Below are 17,764 nucleotides of genomic sequence, written 5' to 3'. Positions count from 1 at the left end.
TCTAGTGGCCACACTCAGTATAGGGGGTATGACGTGAGGCGTGTTATGGTGGATCAGGGTAGTGGGGCGGAAATTATGTATCCCGACTTGTATAGAGGTTTAGGATTAAAACCCAAAGACTTGACTAGTTATGATTCACCTCTAGTAGGTTTTGATGGGAAGATAGTTATACCAATGGGACAAGTCAAGTTGCCGGTACAGATAAGGTTAGAAATTATGGAGGTCAACTTCATAGTGGTGGATGCATATTCTCCATACATGGCTATTGTGGCGAGACCTTGGCTTCATGCCATGGGGGTTGTCCCTTCTACTTTGCACTTGAAGGTGAAATATCCATCCGGGGATTGGGTTGAAGAGCTGATCGGAAGCCAATCTACGGCGAGGCAGTGTATGGTGGCTGTAGTTAGACATTAATCTGGAGTTGGGTCATCGGCATCAGATGATCATGATTTGTAGCAATTAAAGGAGCCGAGGTTATCAAGGGATCTATCGGTGGAAACAGAGTGTGAAGCCTTGGAGCGATTTGTTATAGGTGATAATAAAGAAAAGTATTTTCAGATAGGCACCCAGCTGCCTCCTTAGGAGAAGGAGGAATTGGTGAAGTTCCTTAAAGGAAACCTTGATGTCTTTGCTTGGAATGCTTATAAGGCCCCGAGGGTTGATCCGAGCTTCATTTGTTATCATTTGAATGTCAACCCTACCGTGCTACCAAGGAAGCAGCCACCTCGGCGATCGTTTAAAGATCATTCTGATGCTGTCAAAGAAGAAGCAATTAAGCTCAAGAAAGCAGGAGCTATCAAAGAAGTGTTTTATCCAGATTGGTTAGCTAATACAGTGGTAGTTAAGAAGAAGAATGGAAAATGACGGGTCTGCGTAGACTTTACTGACTTGAATAAGGCGTGTCCTAAGGATCCTTTCCCCATGCCTCATATTGATCAGTTGATGGATGCCACGACTGGGCATCCTCGGATGAGTTTCCTAGATGCATTTCAAGGATATCACCAAATACCTTTGTCTCTGGATGATCAGGAGAAAACAACCTTCGTGACTCCTACTAGAAACTATCACTATAAGGTAATGCCTTTTGGTTTGAAAAATGCAGGGGCTACTTATCAAAAGATGATGACTAGAATGTTCGAGTCTCAGCTGGGAAAGAGCATTAAAGCTTATGTAGATGACATGGTGGTAAAGAGTAAATTGGTGTCTAAGCATGTGAGAAATCTTGAAAACATTTTCGAGACACTAAGGAGTATAAGTTGCTCCTAAACGCTTCCAAATGCTCTTTTGGTGTAGGGTCTGGTAAATTTCTGGATTTCATGGTTACACATCGTGGAATCAAAGTTAATCCTGACCAGGTTAAGGCTATTAACTGTTTGTAACCACCTCGTAATCCTAAGGAAGTTCAGAGATTGAAAGGAATGATGGCTGCTTTGAATCATTTTATTTCTCGGTCCGCAGACAGATGTAGGCCTTTCTTCTAGCTGCTGAATAAGTGGAAAGGAGTTGAATGGACTGAGGGATGTGCTTTGGCTTTTCAATAGCTCAAAGAGTATCTTTTTCAGCCACCTATTATGTCTAGGCCGGAAGTAGATAAGGTACTGTTTGCTTATGTCACTGTAGTTTCCCATACTATTAGCTTGGTGCTAATAAGGGTTGACAATGGTGTTTAAAGACCGGTTTATTACGTAAGTAAATCGTTACACGAAGCTGAGATTCGCTACTTACCATTGGAAAAAGCCATTCTGGTAATGGTGCATGCCACGTGGAGACTTCCCCATTACTTCCAGTCTCACACAGTTGTGGTTTTAACCTAACTCCCGCTCAAGTCTCTGTTTCAGAGCGCTGATTATATGGGAAGGATTGCCAAGTGGGGAACAATCTTGAGGGCTTTTGATATAAAGTACATGCCATGCACCTCTGTGAAAGGTCAGGTTCATGCTGATTTAGTGGCCAAGTTTCCTGAGCCCTCATTAAAAGAACATACGAAGAGGTTAGACATGGATGAAAAATCAGTTGGCATGATCTCCCTAAAGGAGTCTTTGTCATGAAAGGTGTACGTGGATGGTGCAGCAAATCAGCGAGGATCTAGAGTGTGGCTGGTCATAATATCTCCAGATAAGATTGTCATTGAAAAGTCTTTGAGAATGAGTTTTTCAGCCACGAATAATGAAGCCGAGTATGAAGTTTTGCTAATAGGGATAAATATGGTTCGAAAAATGGGATGCAAGAAAGTGGAGATGTTCTCGGACTCAAGGTTAGTTGTAGGCCAGGTGGAAGGGGAGTTAGAGGCCAGAGACTCAAGAATGCAGGAATATTTAAGTCAGGTTAGAGAATTGCAATCAAATTTTGAATCTTTCACTTTAGTGCAAATTTCCAGAAACAGGAACACATATGCCGACTCTCTAGCCACCTTGGCAATGTCCTTGACACAAAGTTTACCTCGGGTTATTCTAGTGGAAGACTTGTACACGCCTACTAAGATGAATGTAAACATAGTACGGGTTCATCAGATCAAAGTGGGACCCAACTGGATGGACCCTGTGGTACTGTATCTTAAAGAGAATGTCTTACCTGAAGAGAAATTTAAGGCCGACAAGGTACGTGGGAAGGCTCCTCGGTTTTGGTTATCCGAGGAACAAAAGTTGTACTAGTGCTCTTTTGCTGGACCATATCTGCTGTGCATGCACCTTAAAGCAACAGAGTTGCTGCTAGAAGGACTGCATGAGGGGATTTGTGGAAGTCATACAGGAGGAAGATCCTTGTCTCATAAAGCCCTTACTCAAGGATATTGGTGGCCTAATATGCAAAAGGAAGCACTGGAGTATGTAAAAAATTGTGATCAGTGGCAGAAGTTCGCTCCCAACATTCATCAACCAGAGGGAGTCCTTAATCCTTTATCTAGTCCTTGGCCTTTTGGTCAATGAGGCTTGGATATTGTAGGACCTTTTCTTAAGGCAGCCGGGAATAAGAGATTGTTGGCATGAATTACTTTACTAAATGGGTTGAGGCCGAGCCATTATCAAATATCAGAGATTTAGATGCAAGAAAATTTGTCTGGAAGAATATTGTCATCCGGTTTGGGATTCCTCACACCCTTATCTCAAATAATGGTGTTCAGTTTGATAGTAAGGCCTTTAGAAGGTATTGTTATGATCTTGGTATTACAAATAGATATTCTACTTTGGCTTATCTGTAAGGGAGTGGACATGCCGATGCTGTTAACAAGGTAATTGTTAATGGGCTTAAGAAGAGGTTAGATTATGCTAAAGGGAGATGGGTAGAGGAGTTATCTCATGTCCTTTGGACTTATAGGACTACACCCTGCAAGTACAAAGGAGAAACTCCTTTTTCAATGACTTATGGAGCCGAGGCTGTAATTCCTCTCGAGACAGGTTTCCCAACACTAAGGTCGAATTCTTTTAGTCCGAGAGATAATAATGGATTGTTAGAGAAGAGTTTAGACTTGATTGAAAAACGAAGGGAAAATGCCATGATTCAATTAGCAGACAACCAGCACAAGCTTAAATAAGGTTATGACACGAACGTTAAGCAAAGACCACTGGTGTCAGGGGATTTGGTGTTAAGGAAATTTTTGGGTACAACAAAAAATCCAGCTTTGGGAAAACGAGGACTAAACTGGGAAGGGTCATATTGCATCACCTTAGTAGCTGGAATAGGAGCTTATTATCTAGAAGATTTGGATGAAAGGGTTGTACCTCGTCCTTGGAATGTAAAAAACCTGTGAAGGTACTATTATTAATGAAGTATTTTTTAGTTTTAAATATAATCTACTACTTTATGCATTACATTCGTTCTATCTCTAAAGATTCAAACAGAACCTTGGCTATGTCTGGCTCCTCAGACAACATCCCTTGCGAAAATTGATATCTTCCATTATTTCTCTAAGAATCAAACAGAACCTTGGCTATGTCTGGCTCCTTGGACCACATGCCTTGGGAAAATTGATATCTTCCGTTGTTTCTCTAAGAATCAAACAGAATCTTGGCTATGCCTAGCTCCTCGGACCACATGCCTTGGGAAAATTGATATCTTCCATTGTTTCTCTAAAAATCAAACAGAACCTTGGCTATGCTTGGCTCCTCGGACCACATGCCTTGGGGAAATTGATATCTTCCATTGTTATTCTAAGAATCAATTCATACCACATACCTTGGGGAAATTGATATTTTTCATTATCTCCAAAGATTCTAACAGACCTTGGCTATGCCTGGCTCCTCGAACTACATGCCTTAGGAAAATTGATATCTTCCATTATTTCTCTAAGAATCAAACAGAACCTTGATTATGCTTGGCTCATTGGACCACATGCCTTGGGTAAATTGATATCTTTCATTATCTCTAAAGATTCAAACAGAACTTTGGCTATGCTTGGCTCCTCGGACCATATACTTTGGGGAAATTGATATATTTCATTATCTCTAAAGATTCAAACAGAACCTTGGCTATACCTGGTTCCTCAGACCACATGCCTTGGAAAAATTGATATTTTCCATTGTTTCTCTAAGAATCAAACGGAACCTTGGCTATGCCTGGCTCCTCGGACCACATGCCTTGGGGAAATTAATATCTAACACTTTCTATGAGTACCAAATAGATCCTTAGCCATGCTTGGATCCTTTGACCATATGTCTTGGAAAAATTGATATCTTTCATTATTTGCTTAAATATTACATAAACCCTAGGTCATGTTTGGATCTTTAAATCATATGCCTTGGGTGTATGAACACTTTTTGATGTTCATTTGTTTGCTACTTCTTATTAATCTTGGAAAGAATATAATCCCAATGTTATCAAATGAAAACACGGGTATATCCAGATTAATGATACAAATGTTTTAAGGGTTCATTTCATTCATTCTTGAAATTAGATTATTTCCTTGTTAGATTACATATGTTACCAAATTGTGCATTAAGACCTACCCTATTCAATTGAACACCGAATCATTCATATTGTGTATATGAGTCGCATTAAAACAAAGAGGTAAACATCCCAAATAAATAAAAATCTGTATGGAACAAAAGATAAAAAAATCTTGAACTTGTCATTATAACTGTGCGTAATTACACTATAGATTAAAAAATAGACAAAATCACAAAAGTAAGCATATAATAAGTTGGAGCTATCATAAAATTGGGCAGAGAGAAAAGGGAATCCTGGGCTAGGCCTTAGTCTTCGGCGATGGGTCTTCTTTGGACTTGTCTACATCTTCCTTTGTTTTGTCCTCAGTCCCGTCGGATTTGGCCTCAGTCTCTTTAGGTTTGGGAGCCACCTTTTTATAGTGAGGGGAGCATTTGGAGCTTTGGCCTCTGACAGGGTCACAACTCCTTTTCCCTTGTCTTTCTCTCCTGGCCAAGGATCACCATGACTAACCTTCCCGCTCAAAACCTTATTAGTCTTCTCACTTTGGTCCATAGCTTGATTAGGACCTATAGATACTTTATGAGGTGGAAGAGAGCCTTGGGTGGTGGAGGGTTGTATAGTGAGAGCTAACTCAGGGGCAGTTGGAGGGGGAGGGATGGCTTCAATTGCACGGATATCCGGGGGATACCATACGATTTTGGCCTTCGTCCATTCAGAGGTAGCAGATGCTCCTGCCACATTGAAGGCTTCCGCTCATACTTGTTGGCAGTAGTCCTTACATACCTCAACAAGCTCCTCAGCCAGACGGATCTCCGTTTCTTCAACCCCACGATTGTAGGAAGCTAGTGACGCGGCCTCCACTGTCTCCTTGATGGTGCGAGCTACATCCTTGGCTTGAGCGAACTCACTTTTCAAGCCTAGAACTTCTTATTGGGCAGTGGCTAGCTCTATTCCTTTGTAATGGAGCTGTTTGCGTTGCTTCTCCGCCTGAGTCTTAGCAGTCTTAAGCCCGACCTCAGCACTCCTCCTTCCTTTCCCCTCTTCTGCCAACTTATCTGTAAGCTCCTGTTTCTCCTGCTCGGCCAAACCGAGGGCTTTTTAGTCTCGGCTCTGAGGTTGGCTTCAGCTTTAGCCTCGTTCTGAGCATCATTTACCCATTCCTCAGCAACAAATACCTCCTGGATAGTTTGCACAAGAGCAACGAGTCAGTGCATCATAACAAAATACTATTAATAGAAAACAAATAATAACAAAATAATGTAAGAAAAGATGTTGACGTTAACAACTAATCTTACCAAAGCTAAGTCCCTTTTGAGAGACAAGAAGAGCTTTTGCGGTCTCATTTTTCTTAGGGCAGCCATATCCTTAGTTAGAAGTATAGGTCGCTCTAAGGCCTTTGCCAGATAATGGGCTTGCCCCTTTCGAAATTCTCTTATTGTAGAACTTCAGGGAATAGCGGCTCCATCCAACTCCAGCCAAGGGCCCAATTGGATTGGATTTGGCGTACCTCGGCCACTTCATGGCCCTCTTTGCTCTCCACAGAAGAGGCTCGCGTCTGGCCTTTGGTTATTTTTTGTTGTTTAGGCCCCTTTCGTTGAGCTAGCTCCCCCTCTTCAACTTCATCTTGTCTTTTCTTTTTAAGATTGGGTATGGAAAGCAAGGTATCTAGAGGAGGAGGTAGAGGTGGAGGATTGGCAGAGGGCTGAGACCCCGAAGCACCCTTGGTGGTTTGCTTACACCTGTTTGCAAGGACAGCCTTCAAAGCTCTCCCTTTTTGCAGAGACATTTCTTCTTCCTCTTCCACGGCGCTGCTATCCACACGAGCAACTACGAAACCTCTAATACCCGAGCTATTTTTGGATTCGCTTTCCTCGTCCGAGAGGTAGACAATAGGGCCTTTTGGCGTTTTCTCTACTTCCTCGAGTCAGAATTGGTCTATTTCCTCCACAAGGGACAAGTGTGAAGATGTAGACTCTTCTCGAAAGGCCGCTGCTTCAGGTTGTACAGAAGGAGGAATTGCGGCTACTAGGTGTGTGAAAAAGATGACAGAAGGTTCGTTAGGCAGATCCTGTGAGGCGAGGAATCCCACTTTTGAGACGTCTATTCTTTTATTTCTACGGTCACCCGTGATGATTGCGTTACCAATGTCTTGGAAAGTAGTCGAAAGGGGTTCAAAGCCCAGGATGAGATGGGCTGCCTTCAACTACCCGTCTTCACTTACAAACACCTCGGATCTTAAAACTCTGTTAAGGTCCTTGACGTTGGATAGACTCAAACGAGGTGCTATGTGTTGCTTATCTACCAAAACATCCGGGAAGCCAAATATGGTTAGACCAATAACAGCCACCACCCAAAGAGAAACTAAAGTACAATGTAAATATGAATGATAAAATTAGAAGAACTAAACCCCATGCCAAGGGACCTAAATCCTATGAAATCACACCTGGTGTTCCCTCCTCGACTGGACAATGAGGACCATCGTGCCACTCCCCAGAGGCGGTTAGGTAGTCGTCCTTCATGCCTTTGTTAGATTTGAGAAGACACGATATGAGTCTAACTATGTTAGACGTAGACTTGAGGTAATACCCCACATCCTTAAGTGAGCGACACTCATACATATGGACAACGTCGTGCCATGTGAGTCTTAAATCCATTTACTCGTTGAGAGCATCGATACAACCTAAGATCCTAAATACGATAGGTGCACATTAGTCCGGGCAAAATTTATGATTATACAGGTAATCTCGAGTTATGTTCCCCATGGAAAGTGTCATTCCTCCTTCTAAAAATGCAATTATAGGAATGACAACTTCCCATTCTTTCCTAGCGGTATATATTTCGTTTGGGGCACAGTACCTCAAACCCACTCCCTAAGGAATGTGGTATTTAGCTTGGAAGCCCTCTATACCGGTTGGAGTGTCTACTAAACATTTGAATCTACCCATTTGGACGAAATAAAAATGAAGATTTAGAAAAGAAAAGGGGTAAAATTAATGGCCAAGAAGGATGGCCGAGGAGAAAAATAATCTAGGAGCGTGAAAACTTTTGAAGGAAAGAACGAAGGACTCTTTAGGAATCTCTTGGAAGCTAAGAGTGTAAAGGATTCTTAAGGGATGATCGATTTGCGGAGTAATGAGAAAGTTTCACCCTTTTAAACGTTTTATATGAAAGGTGCGATACAGTGGGAGTTATCCCGCTAAAAATTTGGGGGAAAGATTTTGGCTGTTGGATCTACATCCCACCGTTGGACGTGGAGGACAGGGCACCGCCTGGAGCATTTAATGTGGGCATCGTGAGTTTCAAAGCGTCAAAAACAGTTTCCAAAGGGGGAAACAACATTCTCACGTGTAAAAATTTAGAAAATGTGTAGAAGTTGTTGCGTTGGGTTAAAACTCCAATTTTATCCTCGGATGAGGGAGAAGAATGAAGTTTTGAGGAGCTATTATGGGGACAAAAGGCCCAAGATACATTTTTGGGCCATGGGCTTGAGCCAAGGACATTTGCTTGTCCAAGGACAGGTTAATGGTAATAATGATATCAAACTTATAGCCTCAGAAGCAAATGTGGTAGAAGAGGTGAATGTAAATAATCCGAGGAAGACTACCTCCTCGGCTGAGTACAACAAGGATCAAGCGGTATGTCATGTTAACTAGAATGATATTTTAGAAAGTTTTGGGGATGAAGATATGATGAAAAAGGGGCACAGAGGGCAAGAGGGGTAAAGAAAAGATTTGAGAGAAAGCTGCTACTACCGCATTGAATGCTCTATGCCAAAGTCTCTAGCCGCATTTATGAGGAAGTGATACCTGAACAGTGATTTTCAGCCTTACAGCTATTACCTAGGGACTTCCAAAAGAAGCAGATGGGACAAGTATCAAGGGGAGAAATCTGAATCTAGAGGAAGGGAGAAGGGACTAGAAGAGGAGGAGAGGTCCTGTAGAGAAAGAGGAGGAAACATTTGTAAAGGATCTTTAAAGTAAGAAGAAATATAAACATTTGGTTCTCGGCTTGAGTCCGAGGATAAATTTCATCTTATAAACTTGTTCATCTACATAGTTTTTGTGATCTTGGGTCATTGCCACTACCGTTCAAGCTCATTAGAATCAAGATTTCTAGCCCACACTCTACAAATTTATTGTATCGGGCTTTTTGGGTCTACGTCCTCCTTCTTGTTGGGCCGAGGCACCAAATTGTGACCTTACAACTACTCTCGTTAACAAGAGAGGATTTGTGGCCAATCAATTTAGATTAAAGAGAAAGAGTTATGTAAAAGACTTTGTATCCTTAAAGGTGGTTCTCTTCAACTCATATCTGGATTTTTGTTAAGAGAGTTTCCAGTAAATTATTGTTGGCTTTGAGGTGGTATGGCCACTTGATTAGAAAACTAGAAAACGATGAAGCAAAGAAAGGGAACATAGGGGAGGAGAGAGTTAGAGGCTGAAGCCAATCCTATCCTTTTATTTTTGGCATAAGAATAAATAAAATCCAAATTAAAGATTATATGGAAAATTAATAATTAAATAGTTGATATGGCATAGGACACTTAAGTTGCCACATCAATTTGTAAGTGTCTGCAGTAAAATTACAAATGTCATATCACTTTTCTACCAGTCACATAAGCAATACTTTTAACAAAAGTTAGCCGAAGGACTAGTACCGCTCATTTTTTAAACTTTAGAGACCAATAGTGTTCACTTGAAATTTGAGGGACCAATTGTGCTCACAGGTAACCTTCATGGACTAGTAATGCAATTTTGCCAAATTTTTTATATGGAAAAAAAGTAATTGACTTTTCTAACAGTTTTTTTATCTTTCACATGAAAATGGTATCAAATTTTTTTTTTTTTAATATTTCATTAACAAATGTCTTAATGGCACCTGCTAATAGGACCCTATGTATATATATACACACACACATAATTATAGGTCTCCAACACACACACACACACACATATATGTGAAAGGTCAAACCATGTAAATATAAATTATAAAATCCTTTACGATCATATTTAAATTTGTAACTTTTTGTTTCGGACCAAGCAGAGATAGTTTGTCACTTGACATTTATAGACACTTTATGTCGTTCCGGACTATAAATCCAAAATTCTCAGTCCCAATTATAAGAAATCTAAATCGCTACCAAAATAATCAGTATCATGTGTGAGACCTAATGACCCAAAAACACAAACCTTGGCCTAAAATTCCCATTTTAAACTCATTTTTCAAAATGATTACTAAAGCGGCATAAGCTAGATTTTAGTTGCATATGCACCCATTTTGTGGCACATGACACTCTATCATAAAACTCTAAAATTACTTTATTTTCATTGTGGTGAGATCTCTGGCCAATTAGCCTAATCAATTGGTTGGTCAAAACGTCCCACTAACTTTAGACACTCAAAAGCTCTATATATACCCCCATCTACCCCCATTTCAAGAATTTGAAAGTTCACATATCAAACTTCTGTCAAAATATTGTTAGAAGCCTTTTCTTCCAAGTCTAAATTGAGAGGTCATATTTTGTGAGAGATTGATTGAGTTTCTTGGTATTCCATTAGTAGGAAACTAATCTGCCACTCACATTTTCCAAATTTCAATCATACCACTTCACCCATTTCAACAGATTTTTTAGGGTACTACACCAAAATATCCAATTCAAAAAGGTCTTTCAAGTTGTTGATCCAAACACATACATTACTATGTGTTGAAGCCCATTATTGACAAAAAGCCTAACAGCAGAAGAAACCCAACAATATGGAGAAGGTGAGAAGGGGAAAGCGGTAAAAGAATGAGGAAACAAGCCCAGTAGGCTGAAATGGCAGGATTGATGGTTAGCAAGCCCACAAGAATAAAAAAGAGGTAAAGAAGAAGTAAAAGGGCTGAGGAATCCTAAAGATGAAGTAGGAAGCTTATGAGAAAAAAAGAGGAAAAAAGGAAGTAAATGGGTCGGGGAAGCCTGGGAAATGAATTAGTAAACTCAATGGGTCGGCCTAAAGACCAATAAGCCTAATAATAAGAGGTAAAGATGTGGTAATTAAGCTGAGGAAGATCAAAGGATCAAGTAAAAAGCCCATGAGAGTAAAAGAGGTAAAGAGGAAGCAAACAGGCTGAGGAAGCTCGAGGAATGAAGTAATGAAATGGGCTGACACAGTAGGAATGTTGGCCAGCAAAGCCCAAAAGAGGTAAAGATGTGAAAAGTGGCCTAGAAAGCCCTGAGCAAAAGATTGATGAAGTGGGCTGGCACGGCAGGAACATCAACCCGTAAGTCCACAGGGTAACAAGAAATAAAAAGAGAGGTAAAGCTATAGCAGGCACGATGAAGTGATATGGTAGGATCAAAAGCCAAAAGGCCCACAGACATAGAAAAGGAAAATATGGGCTCGGCAAGAGAATGGGAGCTTTTGTCTAAGCAACTCCCAGTCCAAAAAGGGGTAAAAGGCAAAGAATATGAGCCCAAAAGCCCACACATCCTTCACACCACAAAAGATAAACACCAACCAGCACGTACAACAAAATCAAACAAACACGGAGGCAGTAGAAATGATGTGAAGGCTAGAAAGAAACAAAATTAAGATGGAGTGGAGCATGCACAAAGGGTCTGCACACCACCTACTTGTACCCAGTCAATACATGGGAGGTGGGCTACGGATCAAGGCTATCAAGGGTGTAGTTTAGTGGTGGGGAGAAAAATGGGTCTATTCTGGGGTTCTCACTCAAGTTTCTTTGAGGAGAGATGTCCTACTGGGATGACATCTCACCTAAAAGAGGTAAGTATGGGCTGGGACCACTTGATGCATGCCATAGAGGTAGGTGATGAAAGAGAGCTAGAGCCGAAGGAGTGAAATGAAAGCGGAGAGAGGTAAAAATGAGACAAGCAATTTTGTGTGGGAATGGAGAGTGGTGCAATCAACATACTGTGAGTAGAGGTAGTGGTTGAGCAGTCGGCAAGCCAGTAGGCAGTCCTGGAAGGACACCTATAATGAGCCAAAATTAGTTAAGGCGTAAAAATAGCAAATCCAACCACGACATATGATATAAAAAGTGGTAACTATGAACAGTGAGAAGAGGGGGGATGGAAGGGAAGTGAGGTAGAAAGAAAAGAAAAGAAAAACAAAGAAAGAGAAAGAATACACAGAAAAGCCAGAGAGATAAGTGGTAGGAATGGAGACATGTATCAATGAACCACATTTTTCTCCCCCTTTTGACAAACCCACTCTTTGAAGAATTGAAATTCGAAACTTAAACCATTTAGGCATTTTTTTTTTCCAAAGTGTGTAACTTCTATGGCAGAAGCCTTCCTTGAGGTTACCCATGTTGGAGATTGGCTCCCTTCTTGGGTCCGATTTCGTTGAAAGGCTAAGCCTACTTTTATGGCAGACAAGCTTTCCTTTTGATGTTCATGCTATTGGGTGATTAGTTTACCTTTCAGTTATTAAACTGTATGCTGTAGTGTTATTTCCATTTGTGGTATTATTCTCCCATAACCTTATTAGCTACCTTCCTTCTCGGTGTTAGTTTCAATTATTTCGTTTAGTATTGCAGTTATTTTGTCGTACTGTGTTCCTGTTATAACATCTGTAACAGTTGTTTTTGTTGTAGCCGCATCATACACTCTGCCCGCGATGCCTCTACTAGAACTTGTATATATATGCCTTGACTTGTGCACAAGTTGGCCTAAAGTGTAGCCCCATTTAGGCTAATCTCAACTTTCTTACCTCAAACCCACAGGTTGCAGTACATTAGAAGGGATCGAAGCCTAACAACACAAATAGGCCCACCACATTATGGTAGTTGGTATAAACCAAGGGACTAGTCATCTACTTAACTGTAAAGTGCCAAAGAGGTGAGGTATGATTCTTTTCTGTGATCTATATGCTCTCCTTTAGTAGTATTTAATAGTTTTTGTGTTGTTTTTTCATTCTTTCATATTTTGTTCTTAACATGATGCATGATGCTGTTGAATTGCGTGACATGCTATTTGATTACACTTTACTACAATTTTCTGGAAATCAAATGAATCTAAAAATATACCCAGAAATGCGTATGCCTGAAATAATGAATGAACGCACCTTCTTGAATGGCATAAACCATTTTAGGCCAACAATGTTCTTCGTGTGCTCTTCTTTTAGTCCATAACTAGTTGTTGACCCGTGCTTCGCACAAATTATTTTATCTTATTTTTATAATTTATAAATTAATTGCTAACTCATATAATGCATGTGCATGCATGTATCTTATTTGAGTAGTGTTAATTTTGCTTCTTCTTTTTTTCTTTTTCTTTTTCCATTTTTTGAGATTGGATGAACTTACGTGAGAATTTTCTTTTCAATATATTTGTTTCTTTACTCTCAATTTTTTTTTTTTTTCAAAGTTCTGTATATATAAGTAACATCTTTAATTAGAAGATAGACATTGAAATAGTTATATATTTGAAAGGTCATTCAATCAGCATTTTCTTTTTAATTGTGTTCACTACAATAAAAGTGGGCTGTAGTGAAACTTTTCGTCACAATATGTGCTTATTTATTACAAGATCATAATTTTTATAATGATTTATATGTAATTAATTAACTGAGAAAATATAATTTTTAAAAATATTTTAACACTATAAAGTTCATTACATTGTTTTGTGCAGGTGTATTTCACAATTTTGTTTTTTTGGTGGTTTTATGACCAGTGATAGTATAACAATATTTCTATTATGACCAATTATGCATAAGACTCAACCATTTCTTATATATCAAATCTAATATCGAACATAAGTCAAGCAAAAGGCTCTTCTAAAACTCTACTATTTTTGTTCATGGATCCACTACTACTACATCATATGGCAGACAATTATTGGGGCATGTTTATATATTTGCCATGTCTCAATAAATTTATTCAAAGTACGTATTCAAAAAATTGTAATTGAGTTGACTTGAAAATTCTAATCATGTAAGATAATTACAGGAACAATTTTTCACCTTAATTCAATGCTTCATCCAAAGTACATTTGATGTATCATTAAGTTATCATTTTTTCTAAAGGGATGAAATAGGGTCTTTAAATTGCAGTATATTTTAATAGCTACAACAGTGCTAGCTAAATGCTAGATGCAGTTGATTCGGTCACCTAAGGCCCCAAGTAAAATAAAGGCCCTCAAATTTTAACTAATATGGTTATTTGTAATCAATAAATAAAATAATTTTTTTTATCAAATGAAAACAAACAAAAAAGAGAGAAATGCTACCTCCACAATATTTTTCACAACATTTTTACAACAAATCCTAAGTAGCAAGTTGTTATAACTTGTTATTGATGACAAAAAAATAATTGTATTGGTGGGTTCAAATAGAAAACAAGAAGTAACTTAACACCTAGCATTTGTTGTTAAAAATATTGTGAATGTTACACTTCATAAAAAAAAATTTGAGAGCAATCCACAAAAAGAAATTCATAACATCTTTCAAAATCGTTGAGTTAGCAAACTTTTAGTAGTTCTCATCTATGTCCATCATTAACATTACTCTTTTATTACTATCATCAATTTCCTACATCAAATTTTTATGTTTATCATTCTCATCTATGTCCATCATTAACATTACTCTTTTGTTGATGTAGGAAATTGATGATAGTAATAAAAGAGTAATGTTAATGATGGACATAGATGCAACCATTGCTTAAATACTACTAATGCAAAAGTTTTACCAAATTTTTATGTTTATAAAATTTCTAAAATAAGAAAAATTTTTACGTGGTTCATGTTAATTAGTAGTAATTTTGCATTTAAAACAAGATAATCAATTTTTGATTTAGGCCCCAATATGCATCAAACCACCCCTAATTGTAATCTTTTTGTTTTATAGTGGAATTTCCTCTATCGTTGTTTGTGGACATAGGCATATTGTCGAACCACGTAATTCTTTGTTTCTATTTTTCTTCCCTCTTCTTTAATATTACGTAAATAGGTTTATTTTCACAACACTTACCCTTCCAGGTCTAGTCTCCATTAGTGTGACACATACAAACACAAGCCACCAAGATTCTCTTTCCAAAAAAGGCAACACTAAAAGAAAGTAACCAACCCACTTTTTAACAGGTTTCAGCGAAGGACCCAAGGATCCAAATGTGAGTGATACTAGGAACATCTATATGAAAGAAAGGAACTTGTCAAGTGCCACTCATGGCTTATAATTAGTACTCATGCAAAGAACTTTAGTCTAATAGTACAAAGATTTGAATTTTTAGCACGTGCCACAGAAGATAGAACCATTACAAGTGTCTCTGCCTTTATTTTTATAAATGATAAAAGTAAATGATTGCAAATGAAACCCGATCTTTCTCTCCCGTAACATGGACCTACTTGGCAACATTGTTTTCGGAATCGGACTAGATCGGGAGGTTGGACCGTGAAAACCAAGAACCGGGATAAAAACCAATTTTTTTAAGCATAAAGAACCGTATTTTTAGTTAATTCCATGAACCCCTAAAACCGGGGTTGGACTGCATGAATCGGTGTCAAGAACCGTGCGGTCCAACCTCTTAGCAATTTTTTTTTTTTTTTTTATAAAAACAACTTAACACAATTTTATTCTACTTAATTAAATTGTCCATCTCTTACAAGGAATAAAAAAATTATAATTAAAATCCTTCAACGATATTCAACTTTAATTCAAAAATTAATAATAAATTTTAATGTTTTCATGGTTATTATTTTATTTTATTAACTTTCTTATTTAATTATTAAATATATGCTTGAAAATCATTAAGTTTCCTTCACATATATCGATATATTAGTCAATTTTGCTAGTTTTATAAATTTAATATCTATATTTAGGCTTTAATTAATTATTAAATTAATTATGACTTCATCACGGTTCGACCTTGGTTCAACCTCAGTTTGACCTCAAAAACCTTGAATGTCTCCCTTTTACGGTTCAATACATGGTTCAGGTTTCAAAACCTTGCTTGGCAATTGCTTCATGCTTTTTCTCTTTCAATCCAATCGTGAGAGGGGAAATTTTTGAGATAGAGATTACATGATAAAGGGACAAAAGCACAAAACTCAAAATGTTGATGGACATTACTATAATATATTTGTAGTCTTTCGATGATGATTAGCCCATAAGGATCAAATAACACGCATGGTAGAGGAAAATGAAGCCCTTGAACAATGATGAACTCTAAGGATCCATTTGGTTGAAGAAGATGAAAAAGTGAGAGGATAAATAAAATTAAGTTTTCCCCATATATGTTTGATTAGAGGAATGGAAAAGTGGAAGGATGAAGAACTCTTTTTTTTTTAACTGGAAAGAAAAATAGGAAGATGAAAAATGTAATTTGTAAAAAAATAAATTTACTCTCATGTCCTTATTAGATAAAAATAAAATTAAAGCAACAAATTAAAGGAAAAAAAAAGTATGAACCAAAAAAAAAAAGAAAACCAAAAACAAATGGAAAAAAATACCAAAAACAAGTACCTAAGAAAGAAAAACCTAAGATATTAACATACATTAAAATTTGCTTAAAAATTTTATGCCTCAATTGAAGCATTCTTGTTCGATACATCTTTTTTTGGGCCTTCATGAACTCGGCTCTAAAGCCCAATCCTGCAAATAGGACATGCCACTGGAATCAATGGACTACACTATATGGTATTGGGTTTTCTAGCCCAACAAATCATCAAAAAGAATCAAGTCCCACAAGACCACAAACTCCGGAGGGGCAACCTTTTTCTGGGCCTAAATTGCCCGAATTAATAAAAGGCCTCATAATTTTGATCTTATAGTATAATACTAATAGTCTAATATAATAATCTTAAATCAAATCTATTTCTGTATTTCATTATACCCTGACTTAATAATAATAATAATAATAATAATAATAATAATAATAATAATAATAATAACAATAATAGTAAATTATGATAATGATGTTGGTCTATGTTTAACTAATTATAAAAGATATCCATAGACTTTTTTTTTTTTACTCTCATCTTTAACTTAAGAAATTTTTAATTAATTCCATCTCTCAATCAAATCTCATTTTCTCATTCAAAAATTGGCTCTTGCAATTGGTCATCATAAACACATGGACATATACACTTCTTTTTAATCTTAAAAAACATCTCTTCGTAATAAGTCATAATCAAACCACTATTCTCACTTATATTTAAACTTATTTACACATGTCACATTTAAAATAAATAAAATTGATTTTTTTTTTTCGTTTTACGCTCTATATATGTAATTGATATGAAGAAATCTTTTATTAATTTGATTTTAAGTGAATTTATCTTTACTCATAAAGGTTAAATATAGTATTAATTTTTTTTACTAGAAAATAGCAATAAACAAAGATATAACAAAAAATTTAAGTTAAGGTCTCATGGTTGAATAAGTATATACATAGAAAAACTTGGACTTCTAAAGAATCAAATGCTTGGGCAACCAAGCTTCAGGGTCTTTCAAGCTCGCCCAATTCATTTGAAACAGTCAATCAATTCCTTTGTTGTAGGCTCACATAATTTGAAATCGAGTACGGGGGATGTGATTGTGGCAAGTGAGGGAGAAACAGAATTACAATAGAGCTGCTCATGAGATAGCTCATCTTGCAAGAAGAAATGAAGGTTTGCAGGAGTGGATAGGAGCCCTTCCTATGGTAGTGCAAGAAATAACTCAGTTTGATTGTATTGAATAGTGACTTTGTTTTCTTCTTTGTTTCGTTCTGTTGTAATTCCTTTTCTTTGCTTGATTGAATACAAATTCAAGCTTTGCATCAAAAAAGAAAAAGAAAAAAGTGAGGGACAAATACTTTGAGTGATTGGTAATGAGACAACCAGGCAACCTTGACACGTGTATCCTTGAAAGCATGTTTTAAGTAAATAAAATATCAAGATTAT

This window comes from Castanea sativa, chromosome 9 (assembly GCF_040712315.1).
Source record: "Castanea sativa cultivar Marrone di Chiusa Pesio chromosome 9, ASM4071231v1".
NCBI classification, from domain to species: Eukaryota; Viridiplantae; Streptophyta; class Magnoliopsida; order Fagales; family Fagaceae; genus Castanea; species Castanea sativa.
This window is presented reverse-complemented; position numbering follows the sequence as displayed.